Here is a 20,937-nt window from a genome sequence, read left to right as displayed (position 1 = left end):
TTCTGTGTCCCCCCCACAGAAACAAGTGTTTCAGAGGGGGATGAAATGATTCTTGGATGCCTGTGTTGATTTGAAAAGGACTTTGGGGTCTTTTTCAATGAAAGGTGCAATGTACAGCTATTAGAAATTGTTTTGCTATTATTTATGATGGGGGAAAAGGTGTGACTTGATCTAACCTGCACCCAGAATGAGATGCCAGGTTCTGGACAGTTTTTGTTTTGTACCTTTAAACAAGAGCAACTACTTCTAGACACAACAGTAACGATGCTGAAGTGAAATGCAATTCTATTAATCGCCACAGCCGATGCAGACATATTTAGATACTGCTTAGACACCTTTCTATAAACCATACAGGTGCTGCAGGAAGATGGTATTTTTTCATCTATGAGTAGGAACTAAAACCAGTGATCCAATATGGTGTTAAGGGAAGAGGCATTGTGGTCCTGACGTGGTCATCTTTTGGATAAGATACCCTGATCTTTTCCTGTCATTAAGAAGCCCATGGGACTCTCTCTGACAGTATTTCCAAGCAGGATAACTACAGTCTATTTCCCTAAATTCCACCTCCAACTGCAACCTGTGTAAACCAGTCTCTACTTCCTGCCCTAAACTGTTAATGTAGTGGGTCTGTACGCTATGGCTCAGTGGCAGATGAAGTGAACTTTGTGTAGCTGGTAAGAAACCAGCATGAAAGCTAATGTAGACCTGTAAGATTCTTATCAACAAAGCTGAGAAATTTAATCAATACACTTTTGCTCCTTCCCCAGAAGGTAGGGGTTGGGCTCTGCGCAGACTCCCATTGCTCACGCCATCCTACAGGAAAGATGCATTTCAAGGTTTCTCACACAGTCAAATTAATCTCCAGAATGTAATGAAGTAGAGGGAAATACAACCAACAGGAAAGAAAGACAACATTAATGTAGAACACACAACACAGCTGCCCTTCAAAAGGCTGAGTTGAAAAACTGGGGGGCAGCCTGTTGTGGGAGGGGAGGGGGTCAGAGGCTACAGCTGAGAAGAGAGAGCAGGAGATGCAAAAAACCCAAAAACAAATGGAGAACGCTCAGTGGAGCTGCAGGAAATACGTAGTAAAGGTGAGAGAAAAGAACAGGGATGCGGCCTAGTGGCCAGAATGCAGGATTTGGGGCCAGGAACTCCAAGGTACTAATCCTGCCTCTGGCTTTTCAGCCTTATCAACACCAAGTGAGCAATTTCAGCGGAACCGGTGCTGAAACTGGTTTAAGTGCAGGGACAAAAGCTATGTTCAGAGCTGTTTCAGAAGCGGACACTGAGCTTGCTCAGAGCAAGTCCTCTTCACAACGCTCTGAAAAAGGAGTCAGCTATGTCTACACTTACACTTAAATCATTGTTAGCACCGGCGCAACTGCACCCATCGCTGTACAGACTGTGCTAGCCTGGACACGGCTTCTCTGTAGTCTTGAGCAATTGATACTTAGGGCTCAGTCTTGAGAGGTTCTGAACACTCTCGACTCCTACTGAGAGCACTCGGCAACTCACAGGAGGTGTTCGATGCCTGGAGAAATCAGGACCATCATCTCTCTGGATATAATTAGACTTATCCACCTCACCAGCCTGCGGTGACAATGAGCATGCTTTCTTCCAATTATATTTTTATATTCAGTCTTTAAATAAAACTGCAACCCTGTATCTGCAATAAAGGAAAACAGCCAAGTATGAGAAAAGCCTTGTAGTTACCTGAAGTGGTGATTTGTTCCTATTTGGAAAGCACTTTGCAGGGAAGTAGCGCTAAGGATTATGGGGCCAGGTTTTCGTAAGAATTCAGACCCAGACTTACAATGGCTCAGCACCTTACAACGAGGGCCAGGTTTTCCAAAGAGGTCAGCTTGAATGTGCACACTGTTGAATATCTATGCCGTTTTATTTAGGTGTCCGAGTAATAGCAGAATTCTTTTGAAAATCAAGCTCATAATTAACAGTGCAGGCCAATGTGTACCATATATGGCATGTGGCTGTCACGAATGGGGAATGAAAGATGGAGTATAATAATACTTAGCTCTTATATTGGGCCTTTCATGTATAGATCCCAAAGCACTATGCAAAGGAGGGTCCTGTTATTGTTATTACTGAAGCTGAAGAGCAGGGAGGAAAAGTGACTTGGCCCAGGGTCAAAAAGAAGGTAGGTGGCAGAGTCAGGAACAGAACTTAGGACTTCTGGATCTAGGTCCACAGCTCATCTAGTCAGATGCCTTGCTTAGCCCTAGAATATCATGTGATGATGTTACATACACACTCACACACACACAGCAGCAGCATAGTGCCACATTCTCAGTACCCATTAACGAAAAAACATTTTACAAGTTTTCTTTCTAGACACCTGTTCAGTTTTAGATTATGTTTCCCACAAAAATGGTGATGTTTATAAACAGATTTCAGTAAAGTAAATAAATAAAACAGCACAAAAATATTTGGAAAATCGGGGGAGGGGAGAGGGAATTTCCCCGTGGTATGTGTATTTATTTTTTAAACCCAAAATAGTTTTAAAAATAAAATCTGTAAATCCAACTGCAGCAACTCACATATCAGACAGAACCACACAGCTCCCATACGACCGGGTTTCTGGAACCTTTAAAGTAATGGCACCATAAATGCCAGCTTTCAACAACTGTAGAAATTCTTCAGTCATAAACCATGGGAGTACTTGGTAAATGCTACCAGAGGGTAATGTCTACAAATGGTATATGCCAGCAAATTTGGAAAAGAAGCTGAATTCCGTACACCTAAATGTCTGGGAGAGCTAGGATCAGGGTTCTCATCCAGGTCCCTTCTCTTTCAAGGTCAGACTAGCTGATCTAAGGGTGCCTTAACAGCTAGGAATTAAAAGTCCTATTTTGTATCTGAAAAACAATCCATCTGTTCAGCCTCCATAGGAGGAGCACAGCCCATTGTGACAACATCAGATACCATCTCATCCTGCTCCCATTAAAGCCAACAGCAAATCTCCCACTAACTCCAAGCCCTAGGTGAGATATTTGCTCATGACCTGGGAGGCCTCTTATAACTATGCTTCAACGGGGCCTTCAAGCTGCGGCCAAATGGAAAGGGATGTATCAAAAATCTCTCTAAAGAGCCAACCAAGTATAACTTGCCACTACCTATCACACAAGATCCTTAGTCAACATGATTCGGAAAACAATAGACCAGAACAATGGCTTTTAGCTATTAGGTTGCACTGTCTAGAGGGAGTGACCATGCACCTGAAAAATAACAATATTGTATGATCCGTACACAATCCTGTGCAAAAGTCTTTGTAGTAACTACTCATATATGGCAGATACATGTTTTATACTCTCAGGTTCCAAGCGGGGTGTGTGTGTGGGGCGGGGGGTAGAAGGCTGATATCCAAATGCATAGTCTCATTATAAACAAACATTCTGTTTTAAATATTGTTTTAAATATAGTTTTAAATATGTTTTAAATATAAAGCTGATTTCTAGTAACCAGGACACAGAAAAGCATTTGAATCTTTAAATATATATATATATATATATATATATATATATATATATATATATATATTTGCTATTATTTTTCACTCATACAATACAAAACAGGCAATCTAAAATGGGGGAAAAATAAGTCTTGCACTGGAGCAGTGTCTTACATGCAGCCAAATTCATACAAAAGTGGAAGTTAAAAAGGAAACCCAGGCCAACTCCTTAATTGAATTTTCACTGAAAGCTAAGAGAAGACGCCAGTAAGTTTTTATTCTGAGTCCTCACAGTTTCTAAGTATTAATGTGTAAAATATGTATATTGCGCTGTTTTTAAATGTTCCTCATTTTTTAAAAACTAATTGTTTCCTTTCACGACTTAAAACATGACAGCTTTTTATATTCAATTATATTGTTGCCTCCACATTTTTTTCTTCCTTTAGCGATTTTGTACAGTTTGCTACATTCCCCCTAAGAATTAAAGAAATCGATAGTACATCTAAACTGAAGTAAAACAAAGTAGAGAAGGGAAAGGATTTCAAAATAAGCTAATTTTATACTGAGAATAATACAGAGGTCTACAGAATAACTAGACTACATCCAATGACTTCAGTAGAATCACTCAAGATTTACACTGGCTTTCGGATGAGCAGAATCCGTGTTTCAGAGTAGCTTGCCAATCTATACAGCCAAAAACTACTAAACTATATTGCTCCATACACAACTCTTATGTCATTTTCCAAGGAGGATACAATTTCATCAATGTAAGAATGAATCCGTCTTATTTTAAAAATGAAATAAGTTTTTGTTTTCTGCTTCCCCAGAGCGGATTGGAAATACAAACAACCAAAAAATATCCAGACCCACACATAATGCACCCGAGATTTAATTTCTTCAGCCTGATGTCAAATAACTCTCTGTGTCCCATTTTATTCAGGCACAAATGAGCCATTGGTTTTGTACAACCATGAGTGCATGTTAATAATAACCAAAGCTGAAAACTGATATGATAATTGCGGAACAAGATTTGCAGCTCTAATTTTATATTTCCTAAAAGGGGGGAGCGGGGCTAGAGGGAGATGCGAGTAGCAACATTGGACATTTTCAGTTTAAATGCATAAACACCACCATATCCAGGTTTTGTGCATTTGCCATGCAGACACATACCTATAGATACAAGCTTGTGTGGAATATGACCACAAGTTCGGATCTACGGGTTTGTGGCAACGGGCATTGATCTCTTCCTTTTTTTTTTTTAACTTTTTAAAAAACATTTCTGCAAATGAAATTGCAAAGCTGTTAGTAAATAGCAGTGTTCATAATATTTAACACGTTAAAGACACTAACTTATAGGAATAACTATTTCTTTATAGTACTGAAACACTACCTGTGTGACTACCGTTTCTTTCACTGCAATATAACTTCCACACCCCCCTTTTTTAGAGCAGCAAAATACATTATAAATATCGCTTGAACCAAAAAAGTAACACTCTGTATTTCCTTCAGATAAGCACTTTGCTAGACAAGATTATTGATGATGTGATACTAAATGACCAACGATAAACATTACTGGTATGTTGATAACAGCATGTCAAACCAACCTACCACAAAGACTTTTTGCTTGTGTATACAGGTGCGCTCCAAAATAGATCAGTGAGAGTTTACGTGTGCGGGTGTGTATGTATGTGTGTGTATAAAAAAAAATTAGTTTTTTAAAGGATCTTCCTAGTTTTCATTCTGGCAGTCTTCCTAAACAGATGGAAAAAACAACTAAGCAAAAGAAAAATATGGGTTGCATTAACTTTCAGAGAAGTAATTGTTGGTCTAGATTTTTTTAATACAGAACAATTAAAATTTCAACTGTAGCAAATATATTTGCCTTCCACTAAGCAATCTAATAACTTTCCCCAGCCCCCCAGAAAATCTGCCAAATACTAGCTAAATGTCTTTCAAAAGAGATACAGACAAAAAACATGCGAATGTTTTCTTATTTCTGATAAGATTCGACTTCATCTAGGAGTAAATTTTTGTCATTGCAACAAAAAAATTATCCAGGAAGTTCCAAAGTTTTCGCTCCTATGTAATTAATTTGCACTTGAAATCAATGGCATTACACTGAATGTGTGCAATTGGTGGAAATGAGAGGAGAATTAGGCCCTAAGTTATTTGTAACTTATAAATATGAATATTAAACCTACTGAGGTATACTTGCTTGCCTTCCGTCCCCTACTCCCCGCCACCCAAAGTCATAGAAACTTCCCTTTTCTACCTTCCCTTATACCTCAGATAAGAATTTGCAAAATTGAGTATTATTCTTTCCGATATGATACAGTCAACTCATGTATAGTAATAGTGATATAGGCATAACTTTAAGTGCTTGCTTCTGTTCTCGTACAGGTTCTGAAAATAAAAAATATTTAATCTCTCCAGCCTGGTAAACAGACACAATTAAATGAATGACAGCTTTCCTTCATGGGTACTGGTTCATCTTGAATCTCTACTCATCCTCCATCCAGAAGTCTAGATACTAACTAAGCCCAAAATTTGCAAACTGGGTTGCTTAAAGTTAGGCTCCTACATCAATACTTAGGCATCTACTTAAAAGTGGCCAGGCGTTCAAAAGTTCTCAGCACCCACAAATCCCACTGAAAGCAGGTGCTGCAGGTGTCTAGCATCTTTCAAAATCAGGGCAACTTTTATGGAGGAGCCTAAATATGGATTTAGGAGCCCCCTGCATGAATAGTTATGATCCATCAATGTGTGCAGTGACCCACCAAGGGGGGACAGTACATACATTTTATTGAGCTTTGACCAGAGATTATAAATAGTTATATTTTCAGATAAGGGAATTGCCAATTCAGTATGGAAGACCTTGCCTTACTATACTAGCACCACCAAAGTGATATATTTTAAGGGAATCTAGGTTAAAATACAGAGTGCCTTCTAAGAGTCTTTCCCTATAACCATACAATTAGAAGGCATTATTACAACTGTTGCTACTGACCTGAGAACCTAGTATGACTGCTAAGAATTTTGCTTTACATTTGCAAGTCCCTCCAAGGATGCAATGCAGTAGCCCATAATGAACGCTACTCTCTTTGTACCAGAATTCATCTTGGTTCATCTATCCTGTGCATGGTAGGAATTTAATAACCTTACTGAAAGGGTATATAATGTATGGAAGTGCATAAATGTTTACTAAAATTCTTGTTTCTTAAACTTCCCTCCTTGAAAGCTAATATTCTCATCTCCCAATCACTTCTATAATCACTAGCATCCTGACTGGGATTGGGTGGCCCGGATGTACCTCTTCTGATTGACGTGAGCCCTCAATTCTCACTGGTTTCAAGGGCACGCAGCACACCATGGCACTATGGGCTAGATTTCCAATATAGTTCAGCTCTTATTTGGGCCCTGAAATAAGTGGCCCGATTTTCCAAGAGCTCAGCACCCAGTCGCATTGGGAGCTGCAGGGTGCTAAGCCTTGTTGAAAAACTGACCCTTTATTTAGATGCCTAAATGACTTCACATCTACAGCTCCCGTGACACAATAATGGCTCTATAAAGCAAAAAAGGAAAAGGGATGGGAATGTGAGTAGTTTCAGGGTAAGAATTAATTTTCATGGTTATATTTGTTAAATGTTATAGTAGGTCTTTCTAGAAATGGATCTTTATATGTCAAACTGGCATGGTTAGCTTTCGAGAGGATTCCCACTGTAAATCTTATGGAACTGCTTCTGCACTCCTTTGAGGCTAGAGGAAGGGAGCTTGGTAGATATACACATTTCATTTTGTGGCATCTATATGATGTAAGTAACAAAGTGTCCAGGTCCAAGCTATGAATTCCTAGTGTTTGTAAAAAACTGACCAAAAAAGTCCAAAACCCCCAACACCAACACACTTTTGAATGTCCAGTGAAGTGAACTTGTAAAAGAAGCAGCAAATGAAAATAAACAAGATACAAAGCAACAAACGTTCTTCTGAACTGAAGTATTGGTTTTTTAAAAATCTCATTGTACGTCCATCGAATGCATTCGAGGTGCCAGAGGAAAGACTATAGGTTACACAGAAAGGTGAGGTTTGAAAAATTTCCCCTTGTAGATTAATTATGCAGTTGTTAATATCTTGTGAAAACCTCATGAAGAGATAAACACTGGCAGAAAATCCATGATAGACAAATGAATCAATTGTCTTTGTGATACATTTGCATGTAACTTTAACTTATAAATAATGAACTTCACCTCGTCTTTTTTATTTTGATTAGCATGTAAGTCAAAATGATCATATCAACAAACATTAGGTTCCAGAAACTAGGATGACAACAATAAAAAGAGATGCCCCTGTCCAGCATTAACCCTTTGGAAGGCTGGCATTTTCCAGTCTTTCAGCCAAAGGAATATATAGGGGAATATATACAAATGTATGTATGTATGTCTCCAAAGGCATAACATTGGTTTGGGTCTGCATGTGGTTTTCAAGCAAACCACACTGCACAAATGCATTTTCCAAGAAAACTGTCGATCAATGTGGAACATGTTGTGTGCCTGTGTAAAAGCTGTTTGCAGCCATTTCATATTTCAATCATAACAATGAGAGAAATCAGAAACAGAAGTCCTAAATAATTCTTCCCCCTCCCTTCCTATTTTAACTGTTGAATTTATAGACCTTTAAAAAAATCACTTTATATTTATATAATTTATATCAATCTATTAATAGATTTATATACTTCAAATGCAAAAAAAAAATTATTTGGAAAACAGAGTAACTTACAAATCTGAGAGAAACGACTTTACCTTCGCAGTGGTACTTCACGTGAATACTTATTGCCCATGCGCTGCCCATCTTGCTAGGCCCAACTCTTCGACAAACATATCCTAGAAAACAAAAAACATTTTCAGATATTTTGGTGGTCTTTTTAAATGGTCTGATTCTGCCTTTGTACATTAAGCTCTGTAGCTCTAGTAGCCCAGACCCTGACAGAAAGAGATGAGATCCAAAAAAGCAAGACTGATTGTTCAGAATAAAAGGTGATGTCAATGTTATGCCTTTGTGCTATTTGCCCTCAGCATAAAGAGTTAAATATCTGGAAATGAAACACATTTCTTGCAGCACATAAAACAAAGGATCATTCTAATACCCCAAAGCAGTCAATAAAAATAAAGCAAACACAGAGATTGCGACTGCAAGTACATTCCTGGGTAGCTAGTTATATGCATCAACGTCTTAAACAGATTAGCTATCATGTACTGATCCACATATGATTAAAGTTTGGTAAATCAAATTCAAATAAGAGGATCGTTACCTGCATCTGAGTAGATTCATCAAGCAACCATTTTAACTTTTTTGACTCTTTAACACTGTTTCTAGGAATCATTATTTCTGTCTGCCGATGGTATTGGTAAAAGAAGAGAAACCCCTGATTCTGGTGGTTTCGTGGATGCTATTCTTTTTGCACCACAGCACGATTCTTGGCTGCCATTCCAAGCTGCTTTCCCTTGCCAAGTTTTAAGATGCCGGTTTTGCCTTTCATTTTATTGTTCCTTTCCCAATGTTAAAGACTGACTTAAACCCATGCACAGCTGCTAAGAGGGGGAAAAAATTATTTGAATTTTGCACAAGAACACAGCCGGGGAAGGAGCGCGCCGTGATGTAGCCAAAATGACACCCACAGAAATATTGCTGATATTTTGGGGGTGCTCCTTCTGCTCCACACCCTGGTGTTCTCCTACAAAACAGCTGGGAACACTAGTTAAAGAACAAGAGACAATAAAATGTCCAGATTTGTGATCCACCCTAGTCATGTAATGGCTGGGGGGGAGAGAGGGGAGGGATGCTACTTGTATTTTTTGTCCACTTTCTCGCTCGCTCCCATTCTTTCTTTCTCTTTAAGCTTCACTCAAGGTTGGGTTTGGTTTTTTTTTTTTTTTTTTTAGCCTAACAAAAGAAGGTTCCCCTGTCCCCACCCTTCTGTTGCTTTTCGCTGATAGGAGTTTGCTCCTGCCCAAGCATCATGGCCCGTTTTTTTTTTTTGTTTTTTTTTAATGCAATGCCACGGCGAACAGACTCAGCATCACAGCGTGGAAGCCACCTTCAAAATTCAATGCGGGGCTGCAAATTCGTTCACCGAATGTGTTTGTTTATTGTGAGTGGAATTACCCTATTTTTATGGTAGGTTGTGTAAACCGAGGACGGCAGCAAACAAAATACGCCCCCCCCCGAGGTCTTTTATTTTATTTTATTTTACTTAATATAGCAACAAAAATAAGAACGTATATTTATGATCAAATATGCTACATGAACCAAAAAATTGCTTTTCATTCTTTTGAAGCTTTAAATAGCCGTGAAAGAAATGGCTCAATGGAATATGCTGAATATATAGTAATCTAGTTATTGAATGATATAACCCTTCCTGTCTGTGTGGGCATATGCATACATACACACATATACGGTAAAAATATAAATAGATCTGGGTATAGACAGACAGATATATTGGAGAAATATACGAGTATATATAAAATAGCTCTGTATATAAAGATATTGCTCACCATCAAATAATCTTTCAGGTATCTCTTGAGTTACAGACGTATCTACACACAGTTGTATTTATACAGTATGTGTATAGCAATCGATAGATAGATACAGGCGGATATTTTACATAGTACTTGGGTGGCAGATAGTTTATATAGTTTGAAAGTTAGATCATGCAAAAATTGACTATTTCCAAATATAAAATCAGAATGTAGAAAAAATACTCTGCCATAAATAACAGTTATTGGACGATCTGAGGTGTAAGGGCGATTATTTACAGAAGTGCTAAGTGCAGCATGTACAGATGCCAAATGAAAAAATAAATATACACATTTTTTTAAAAGGAAAAAAATGACTGATAACTTAAAGTTCCTATCAAAAGCAACAGAGTTAAACAGAAGCAGTGAAGATTAATAGGGGGGAAAGAAAATGGAAGCTTTGTTCCAAAGTGGAAGCATAAGATGCGAAATTTCAAAATCAGATGGCTTGGTCGGTGATTTCTTTCATTTAAATGAATTGATCTGTTGCTAAACTGCTGCTCTGGTGCCAAGAAATCTTTAACTCTTTCGGCTCAAAACCCCTCATGTTTTCTCTTGAGCATGCCACTATTCGATTAGAAAGCGGAAAATAAAAAGAAGGGGGAATAAAAAAAAAAGCATAAGAAACAGGGGGATTAACCCGCGAGCGCATGCAGCAGACAAAGAGCGACAATATGGAGAGCATCCATGTTTCGTTAGAACTTCTACTGTATAAACAATGTGATTCTTGTTCTTACAATGTTGCTAAAACTTGGAAAGGCGACAAAAAGGCCTTCAACTTTCACAATTATACTTACAGAGAGAACTTAGTGGCAAACCATCAGAAACGGGGTTTGCAGCAGGAAAAAAAAAGAAAAACCACGACAGAATCCTGACCTAGTCCATTAGAAACATTCACTTACCGAGAATGCCTTAAGCATTTTCCAACAGAACCCCCTTTTCTATACATGTTCACCTACGTGGAAAAAAAAGAAGCTGTTTTGGTAAAATTTGGGTCAGAGTTGCTAGTGCTTTTCCGTTTTATTTTGGGTTTGTTTTTCCCACTAAAAAACAAATAAAAAAATAAAATAAAAAATAAAATATACTTGTTATAATTAAAGTTAATTCCGGGGGGGGGGGGAATATATATGTGCAGTACAGAAAAAAAATCACATATACATATATTTCCCTCCCACTTTCCAAACTCCGCTGCAGTTCCTCCTAAACTGCTGCTTGCTCCAATCTGGTGCCTGCTTAACAACGGAATGACAGGCAACATCTGTTTGTATAGAAGCCAAGATCAAGCCTTCAAAATTTTTTCTGGCTTGGTTTCCTTTTTTTTTTTCCCTCTATGGAAAGCTTTTCTTAAAAAAAAGCACACGGCAAGATTTGAAAGCAGCTCAAGGGAGGCAGCACCTGTTTTCCCTTGAGTTGTTGCAAGGTTATAGCATTTCTAGGGTAATTCATTCACCCCCACCTCCCCGAGTCCTGTCTCTTCCTCATGCTATTAACATAGTAACACACAACTTAAAAAAATCCAACATACCTTGATCACTAAAAGGCCACTCCCTCCTATGGGGGGTTTATTCTTCAGTAGTCAACTAAAAAAATTTATTGGGGGCAGAGGAGGGGAGGAATAGAAGGGTTGAGAAGACAATTTGTCACAATTTTTTTTTTCTTTTTTTCTTTTTTTTTTTTTTTACAAACCCTGGTCTGAAATACATAGATAAAAAAAATCAAATCAAACCCAAATAAGTTTTGGTGTCGGGCTACTGTCAGTTCTGTGGCAAATCGGAAGAAAGCACAGTAATTCCACATGCTGAGATGTGAACAACTTGAAAGAGACCAACTCTCCAGAAGTCACAATAAAAACTATCAAGGCACCCACTCCTCCCTTCTCCCCTCTCCCAGCACCTTCCCTAAAAAAAAAAAAAAAAAAAAGTCATGCCACCAATTTAAATGATTAATTTAACAAAAGGGAAAGGGAAAGAAAAAAATAAGGCTATTTAAAAACTGGACGAACGTTTTATTCACCGGTGAATTGGGGCACACACACACAACATTAAAAAAAAATTCAGACAAGTTGCTAAGGAGACTTGTGTAAACTCGGAACACAGGCACATTTCTTGGCCTTTTCCCCCTATATTCCATCTTGTATTCTGATCACGCACCACTGCGACACCACTGCACCAATCCACTGCATTAATCTTAGCCTTAAACAGGCTGACTGGCAGAGCAAACCGTGTGTATATATCATCTTTCAAATTTAACAAGTTAAAGGCAGAGAGGGTGGTGGTGGGTGGGGAGGGGTGGGGGGGCGGGACACTTCGTTCTGAATATAAAAATACAGGATTCGAGTGTAGTAAGGGAATTTTAAAGAGGAAGTGTTATATGGGCGTATGTAGAAAGCTGCAAGCCTCCCTTAGCTTTCTTGTGTGTGTATGTCTCTCTCTCCCACTCCTTATAACAAAATCCCACATCCCCTGGCAGATGTCTGAGGCATCTGAATCCCTGCCAGATCTAACAATGTCGGACCCAGGCTATGCCACCAGACGACCTGCATCATGAAGTAGCTCATTCTCCCATCTCTGTGAAGTCATACAGACATATTAAACAACCCTTTTTCTTTTCTAATGTGCAGATTCATAAACTGCATTTTAAAGAAAAGGCATTTTTTATCCTTTTTTTTTATTATTAAAGAGAAAACAGTGTTCATAAATAAATAAACGGGGACATTCGGGAATGGGGCACTGAAGGTGACTTTTCTCCTGCCACACAATCCATTCTCCTACCCCTCTGTCACACACTTTAAACAGTAGCCGGCATGTGCTGACATTAGGTTTGGGCGAAATTAACATTTTCTTTCAGTTCCATGCATGCAGCCAATACCTTTTAAATTATTATTTAAAAGATACTACCTTACCCACCTTGTCTCTCTAATATCCTGGGACCGACACAGCTCCAACTACACTCCATTTCCATTTAGATCTATTCATTTTATTTTATTTTACTACACATTAACTTCAATTTTGAAACGAAAAGTTTCAAGAACTACCCTATTTCATGTAGAAAGTATTGAAAGATGGCGTTTCAACAATTTCCAACCCCCCCCCACCCCCAATTTTTTTCGAAATAGGAAATTAGTTGAAACCAACCTTTTCCTGCAAATAGTTTTGGTTTTGACAAATGGACATTTTTCGACAAAAAGTATTTCGTCAAAAAAATCCCAACCAGCTCTACTTTGGATGCAGGGCTTTGGATATGGGACTTTTCACAGGTAGGAGCTCACTTGCTGAAATTATCACTACTGCACTTTTAAAACCCTGGAAATGTAAGAGGTGAAACATGAGTACGTTTTGGAATGAACTTCTTACAGGCAAAGAATGACCACAATTATAATACTTTTACCTGTGTTTGGATCACATGCTTGCAGTGTGCTGAGGATGGCTTAGAGGTCTATGGTTCAGCTTTGAAAAAACCAAAGGGTGGATTCAGCCCTTCATCATCCTGAGGCAGACAAACAGACCCCCAAGTAGATCACTCTGTGTCTGTGTGACATAGTTGGTGATAAAGCCAAGAACTCTACGAACAAGTGCACTTTTCTTTCGGGTTCCCAAGCTGTGACAAGGGACATGTGCTCCCAAGGAGGTGGTCCAATGAGTGAATAGGTTGGAAGATGAGTGTCAAGAGACTTCCATTCCTAGATCTGCTATTAAATGGCTGTCTGATCTTGGTTACTCGATTAACCTCTTTGGATACGTCTACACTGAAATTAAAGACCTGTGGTACGGCTGTGGCTGGTCCAGGTCAGCTGGCTTGGGCTGTGGGAATAAAAATTGCTGTGTGGACATCTGGATTCATGCTGGTGCCTAGGCTCTGGGACCCTCCCCCTCATGGGGGTCCCAGAGCTTGAGCTCCAGCCCAAGCCCGAACATCTACAAAGCAATTTTACAGCCCCACAACTCAAGCCCCATGAGCCTGAACCCTCTGACCTGGGGAGGCGCGGGTGTTTAATTACTGTGTAGATGTATCTTCTATGCCTCCTCTTCCTCACCCATAAAACATGGATAATATTACTTACTTACCTTTGTTAAGCACAATGACCTCTATGAATAAGAATTTCTACCTATTATTATGGAGGGTGAAACAGAGTATCTACTCTCAGTCTGACTGCAGGGGCACACACAAGGACTCCACTGCTTGTGAGCTCCGGCTGGGGACTGAGTCCCCCGCTTCACTCTCTCTCTTATACCTGGGCTTTGTCCTCAGGCTCAGAATTTGACCCCATTGACACTAACAAATTGGACCTCTCCTATTAATTTCAGTTAGAGCAACCGCTAAACTGGATCTGAGACAGCGATAGGTGAACGTCAAAAGGTTCGGAGGTTTGGCTTCCTTTGGCTAAAACATCTAAAAAAAAAAAAAGTTCTAAAGCGTCATTGACCATGTTTGTTTTGTGAATCTTGTGAGAGATCAGGAGAATCTGGTCTCAGCATTTTGATATTTCTATTTCCTGTTTTAATTGAAAGTTGCATTTATTTTTTTAAATGACTGAACTTCAGAAATGTCTGAGTCCAATCTAATTCAAGCAACAGACATGGGTTTAAGGCAGGTATTATTTCCTTCAGACCAGATTTCTCCACCTTAACTTTTAGGGTTATATTAAATTGTCATGCACATTTCCTACTTTTGAAATGTGATGAACTGACCACTAGGGAGAACTCTGGGAGTTTACCAAAAGAAAGAAACAACCTGGGCAGCAGCATTTTTGCCTGTATCACTCTGCTCATGTGTCTCAACCTGAATGACACAGGACCTTCGGAAAAGACGGCAGTTAAGGTTCCATGTACAGTTAATCAGTGGCCTCAGTGCCCATAAGGGAGCCAGTGGTGATGGTGGTTTCTATAACATGTTGGACACTTGTCTACTAGAACAGATAGACTGGGATTATCATTGTGCCACTCATGCACTGTAACACTAAAAGCCTTCAGCTAGTAATGCCTTTCAGTCAACCTCTTCCAAGCTGTCCAGTGCCATAAACCCTTGTTCTGAAGACCCCACAGCCACCTCCTTCCTCCACAAGTCAGGGAATGCAGCAAAGGTGTAATTCAGAGTCCGTGGATTTCAATGTGATTTGGATCAGGACCCAGAAACAGGCACTGTCTGCAAAGTGACAGAATATTTTAACCGCTGAATATCTTTAGTGACCTCAACGTTTAGTTTCCTTTGTTAACCGCATGATCTTCACCCAATTCACAAGAAGGGAGATTTACTAGTAACAGCATTCCAGCAGTGCCTAGAGGCCTAAATTACATAAGAGACCCATCATAGTAGGCACTTAAACACAGACACACTGAATTCTGGGTCCCTTTTGTGTTATATTTTCAAAAGGTTCTAGTGACTTTTAATCCATGGTGTGCTTGAACCAAGACCATGTTTTCATTTTGGTTGTGAGCTAAGCCAGAACTTTTAAAAGCCACTCTATTCATTCTCAAGGCCTTAAAACATCTGTTTCTACCCAGACAGAGGAAAGCAGATGTTTAAGATTTCCTTTTATAGGACCTAGTGAGAGGTATATCATTATATTAATGTTATTCTTTGCAGTCACACATACATTTTATCATCATTACATGTATCATTAGCAACATGTTTGAACTGTGTAATTTGAAGATGAGGGGATAAAACCCTAGCAGGGGGTCTGAGGGTAACCTCCCCCTGGGCAAAGTTTTTGGATACTACCTGCCATTCGGTGCAAGCTGGTGCATTCCAACATCAGAAACAGAGACACATTTATTGGTCATGGCTGCAAACCATCTCTGCTGCTGGATGGCTTTTAAATATCAAACTGGGGAGGATGAACCCCCATTAGAGGCAGGGAAATGCCCCCCACATTCCCAGCATTGTATTTAAGGGCTGATTATCTAGAAAAGCTGTAAAATGTGGTCCCTCTGCCCCCACCAGAAATAACATATAATCAATTACCTGTGTTCTAAAATGGAGTAGAAAGCAAGAAAACTTTGAATGATTCCATACAAGCTGGCATCCAAGTATTGGTGTCCGAGACTACCAAGTTTTAGCACATGCTCTCTTAATGGGATGCAGTACTATTGTGTAAGAAGTTACCTGGCGTCACAACCAGAACAGTCTGACAACAGGGGAGGCTCTGACTGGCTCAGGGATTTGTGTAATGTGATGTGGATGGAGCCTAAGTCACTTTCTCTGAGCGCGCCTCCTGTTTTGGGTGCCACAAGTCCTCCTTTTCTTTTTGCGAATACAGACTAACACGGCTGTTACTCTGAAACCTGTTCCTCTGCAGTAACACATTGCTTTGATGCTGCTAACCCCTCAGAGTAGCGTAATTTTTTTTCCTATCGTGTCCATCACCGAAGTACCTAAGTGACGAACAGGCAAATAAGAGCTGCACAGATTTAAGTGATCAGGCATGCTGGACAAAATACACCTGCATTGTTGCTTGCTGTAGTAGGTACATCATAAGGTTCCACTGTAAGGGGACACGCATGTGATGCTGCTACCTTGGACCAGCAGGTGCACCGGGAGACCAAGAGTGAAGGAGATAATCCAGGTCTAGTTGAGAAAGACATAATTATTGTACGATTTTAAGTTCAGTTTCAAGGCAGATGACTGGATGACTTGGAGGACTGGCCATGGGATAAGCACACTTTCATCTCCTGATGAGCAGTGGCCATATTCCAGACACCACAGACTAGACTGTAACGATATTCTGCCCTGAGTAAGGGGTGATTCATAGGTGTGCTGTCCCAGAAGCAGACCAAAGCATGAATTGGTAGGCTCCTCTAAATTATGCTGAGCCTGGGACTGCATTGGGATTGGAGTTGGGATGGAGAGAAGTGGAAGAATTAAAACAAATGGATGCGCATGGGGTGGGCTTGTGGTATCGTACCTGCCCTGGCTTTGTACAAATAATTTCATCCAAGGAGTTGCAGTCTCTCCCCAACAGACTTGAGTAAAATCAATTGCCTTTCATCCCTAACGCGGGACTGTAATTAGGAGTAATGAGATGAAACGAGGGAGAGGAAATTTTCGGCTGAATATCAAGAAAAAGCTTCCTGACAGTGGAACAATTGTGCACTGACCAGGAGATAGAATGGATGGGAAATAACAGATCTTTCCCATGTTTAATTTCTTTGATCCCAACTCTATACACTATTCATAGCTGCTTATTTAATAGACTAGCTCTTCCATGAAAGATCAATGCAAGGACAGCTACATAGTGCAGGATAGCAATTTTCCAAATCAACATCAATGGGACTTCAGGGAATAGCCTGAAAGACGCAGGAGAGCATTAAAGGGTTTTTTTGGACAGTGCCCTCCATTATAGGACCTAATTCTACAAGGTGCCCGGTGCTTCTGAAAGGTGCTGAACACCTTCGACTCCCACTAAAGTCAAGGGGGGTTGAGGGTGCTCAGCCCATTAATGAGCACACGTACAGTTACAGGCAAGTTCCAGAGCCCCACCCAATCTTTAGGCCTAGAGCTGCCACTGCCTGCAATGTGCCTTGCGGGGAGAATATATGTACACACCTACATGCTGGGTAATGCAAAAAGAATGTGAAGTTCATTCTTCCGACCACCCATTCATTGCAACCACATAAAAAATATAACCCTCTATGAGTGTAATATTATATATATATATATATATAGACATCTGACTGGATTCAAAAATTAGATTTAAATAATGTAGAAAAGTCACATTTAATAAAAAAACTATCATGTTCCTATGTTCCTGTTACTGGATCTATAAAAATGACCTAAAATTAGTACAACTGGCTCTGTATATTATTCTGTAATAAAATGCCCTAAAACTAGTACAAATGGTGGTATAGATAGATGTACAAGCTTTTATCCATGACCATGAGGGCTAGAAATTTATATTTTTTTATATGAAAGCTGAGATTCTTGCAAAATAACATGATTCCAGGAGCTGAGGCTTTAAATATTTTAAGACTCATGATAAATTCATGAGAGGTGACAACACTGTGTTTTACAAATGGAAGCACAGAAAGAATGAACAACTTTCAGATGGCCCCCAGGAAGTGTGCAACAGCGCCAGGAATTTATCCCAGGTTTCCGAGCTCCACTATAATGCTTTAGTCATAAGATCATTCTTCAGACCTAGGATACAGACAAAAGCTTCTACTCTTATGAAAAGTGCCCTGGAACCTTGTTTTCTAACAGAGATGATCTCAAATCACAGAGTTTGGATCTGGATTCAGATCTCATTGCCCTGAAGTTAAGGAAGGTTTAGGACCTGTGTTTTACCAGGGCTAACATATCTAGTTTTTAAGGTCTCATCTGAAAGTCCCACACACCATAAACTGCATGGCACCCAGTGTATTTGCCTCAGGTGTATGAAGGGCTAAGTCAGTCAGCTGAGATTTGAACCTGGAGGCATAGGTGTTCCAAGTGTGATCTTTAAAACCCCCCGCAAAAAAACCATTTCCGCCCCCCACTCACAACTACCTATGCATAGGTGCAGACTTGTCTATGAAGACCTTTGCCCTAATACTTTAAGAAAACTCCTATTAAAAAAAGTTTGCAGGATTTCTAAATTTCTTGGAAGGGAAGGCAAGATTGCACATCAGCTTTAAAATGAAGAGGAAAAAGTGCTCTACCGACCTGAAGGTTTCTTTTGGTAGGTATAAACACCATAACCACCCCCTTCTTTTCCACCCTGAGAGTAAAGTTAAAAGGAATTCATTGATTTTGATAGTGAGAGTGATGGCTGGGGGATAGAGGCATGTGCCTACATGTTCAATACCAAAGCAGGGAGGATAGAAGCCAAGCAGGTGTGTTTCTAAAACTACAACTACTTTTAGGAAGGGAAAAATATCTCAGGGTAATTTCTATGTCTGCTCTCGAGATTGTAATGGGAAAGAGACTGAAGGTACCAAGGGTGAAACAAATGGGGTCAACAGGGCTCAAGATAAGGAGCTGCTTAAAGAAAGAACTAAATCTCCTTTTCTTCAGTGCTGCAGCAAGAGAAATTGCTTCACTGCTTAGCTTTTGGCTTCATGTCCCCGTAGAACAGAGCACAGCGAGCGTCTCGTCTCATCTCAGCTTTCAAAATCTAGGTCACTTCAATTTGTGTCTGTGCTTCCAATGATACTTTTGCAACTAGTCTCATTACAGAGATGCCTCAGCCAGAGATGCCGGAGACACCAGAGATGCTGGCTTAGGACTCCAGACTCCTGCAATGATCCCAACTAGCCCCTCTGTTCTTTTCAACGTATAGACTCACTGCCGACCAACAGCTAAAGCCACTGAGGACGTATATAAGGATGGCATCTGTCTCACTGAGGTTAGTAATGAGTTACATGATCACAAAGGTTCCGATGAAGTGAGCTGTAGCTCACGAAAGCTTATGCTCAAATAAATTGGTTAGTCTCTAAGGTGCCACAAGTACACCTTTTCTTTTTATGATCACAAAGGGTTGCTTAGCTAGGACATGGATGCTCTGGCCACTCACCTTCGTCAGTGGAGACTTAGTTAAGTGAGTGTAAGACGTGGCTACACCCTTCTGTCTGAACAGTCACCTGGCCACTCAGCATCTTACAGTCTGTGTGGAGGATCATCCGCTCCCTCTCCAGCCAGCTGTCACCTATTTAGGGTATAGTCTAACACACTGGTCCCATTTAGAATACTTAAAGAAGATCACCTCCTGCACTGCATTGATCCAGAATCTAGCAGGGACCTCCTGGGGAGCAGAGGCCAATGTCCTACAAACCTCAGACCTGATGACAATATTCACTCCAGCGGAATACCGTGCAGCAGTCCAGGGCAGAAGTTGGCATACGCATCTCACTGATTCCGAGATGAACATAGCTACCCGGATCATTAGTAGTTGCCTTAATCACCACGATTAACCTCTAATTTACACGTGTTGGCTTATTTAGCTCCCTCAAAACTGCACAGAGGGCTAAGAGGAGAAAAAACCACCTGCTGCGCACAAGACTGACAATGGTGCCAACGGGCACAAATAAGCTTCCCACAGGAAGCTCTGCCTGTCTCCACAAGAAAAGACGTACACCTGCAGTCCCTGCTGATTTGCCACCACTGACTTTGTGACATTCTTTTACAGCAGCCATTCACGCATTCATGTCCAGTGCTGCCAGTCCAGTGCTAATTTTGGATGAACAATGGCACATCAGGGCCGACAGCTATGTCCTCGCAGAGTAGCAGTAACTTTGGGTTAGAGATACAGGCATGCGGAGGAACTTAAGCCCCCATTTACACCTACCTGTTTGCAATCCGGGTTGCAGGTTCTGGACGAGGTTTAAAAGGCTGTTTACTGGAATGGCCAAGCGGGTGCTGAAATGCAGGAATTTGGCTTAGCCCAAACTTCAGTGTCACTGCAGGGCAGCGCTGCAGACAACCAAACATGTTGTGGAGGAGTGCACAATTAGAAGATTGGAGGGCGGACTGCAACACCTCGCTACCCTCGACGATGCAGCAGCTAGATGGCTCAACCATCTACATATCAACCTGAGATGCACACGAAAGAGGAACTAGTCTCATGAACCAGTCTTGGTGGAAACGGACTCAGAAATAGCTTTGCCAATGCTCACACTTTGGGTAGGCAGAGCCTATTTAAGGGGGTGATTTTCTGAGCTTCTTGCAATGTGGCCCCTGCAGACTCACAGGAGGAAAGGGATGGCTCTTCTTCTGGTGAACCACTCTAAGGATAAGAGCCTTTGAGCCCGTATTCAGAAGCCAGGAACATTCATTTCTTCTTCTGATGGACAAAGCAGCGGCAGAATACTGCACCAACTCTTACTAACCTATTACCTGCTGCAGCTCCTGCCATGGCTACTGGAGAGGCCCCGCTACTAAACCTGCCTCATTCCATAGAAAACAGAGATGGAACTGACCTAGGAACTG

The 20,937-nt window shown here is 40.5% G+C and overlaps 1 long non-coding RNA gene across 1 annotated transcript in view; it reads right to left on the bottom strand.

Moving 5' to 3' along the window:
• The window catches only part of LOC114021123, a 148,903-nt gene that overhangs the window by 64,227 nt on the left and 63,739 nt on the right, over positions 1-20,937 (bottom strand). Inside the window, exon 7 of the long non-coding RNA XR_006286966.1 lies at positions 8,266-8,346. This is a non-coding gene — a long non-coding RNA (uncharacterized LOC114021123). The remainder of the gene's footprint in view (positions 1-8,265; positions 8,347-20,937) is intronic.

The sequence above is a fragment of the Chelonia mydas genome, chromosome 22 (assembly GCF_015237465.2).
Source record: "Chelonia mydas isolate rCheMyd1 chromosome 22, rCheMyd1.pri.v2, whole genome shotgun sequence".
Classification (NCBI taxonomy): Eukaryota; Metazoa; Chordata; order Testudines; family Cheloniidae; genus Chelonia; species Chelonia mydas.
Note: the sequence above shows the minus strand (reverse complement) of the source record. Positions and strands in the feature narration are given on the sequence as shown.